The sequence below is a fragment of the Heterocephalus glaber genome, unplaced genomic scaffold (assembly GCF_053883595.1).
Source record: "Heterocephalus glaber isolate CG9 unplaced genomic scaffold, H.glaber_assembly_v1.0 deba00001442, whole genome shotgun sequence".
In the NCBI taxonomy this organism is placed as follows: Eukaryota; Metazoa; Chordata; class Mammalia; order Rodentia; family Bathyergidae; genus Heterocephalus; species Heterocephalus glaber.
In genome coordinates, this window is record NW_028258296.1 from 16,454,968 (window position 1) to 16,455,692 (window position 725).

General features: G+C 30.9%; 1 pseudogene; it reads right to left on the reverse strand.

The window, feature by feature from the left end:
* Window positions 1-235: 235 nt before the first annotated feature.
* LOC147827617 (U2 spliceosomal RNA) lies at window positions 236-392 on the reverse strand (annotated as a pseudogene).
* Between the last annotated feature and the right edge of the window lie 333 nt (window positions 393-725).

Consider the following 725-nt stretch of genomic DNA (forward strand, 5'->3'; position numbering starts at 1 on the left):
GTTTATCAAAAATAACATATTTTGCTCTACTAAATGTGTTTTCATAAATTTTGTATAAAGTTTTTAAATTGTTTTCTTATGTATATGGAGTTAAATTTCTGGTTCTATATTAAAATAATATGTAAAAAATTCTGCTAAGTTAAGTGCTCTTGGGCTTGACTGAGTACCAGAGAACACTTCACTCTATGGCTGAAGAAGCAGCTTTCTGAACCAGTTTGCTCCAGGATTTTCCACGGATGAGTAACTCCTCTAGTGTCTCACCAGACTCATTGCTCCACCCCAAGAAATGTTACTAAGAAAATTATATATATATATTTTAATTGGATACAATTATAAAGTTAAGGAGTTTTCTATGTCTACACTTGATCTTAGCCAAAAGGCCAAGAAGCGATGAGTTTTCTATGTCTAAAACAACACATTTTAAGTATTTTTAAATGCTCTTGGTTAAACTTACAAAAATGAGACAAGGAAATAAAGGTTTTGTTTTTCTATCAAGATAAATTTTTTTGTGTACTCTGTTGTTAGGATTTGATTACTTAAGAAACTGAGCTTCTCTCTCCTTTTTCCCCTAGTATCTGTCTTTTATTTTGTACTTTGTTTATATACTGAGTTTTTCATGTAAGACAAACCATGTGATATTTAACCCTGTTTGTCTAATTTACTTCACTTAATTTTGTGGTCTCAAGGTGCATCCGTTTTCCTACAAATGACTCAAGTTTATCCTT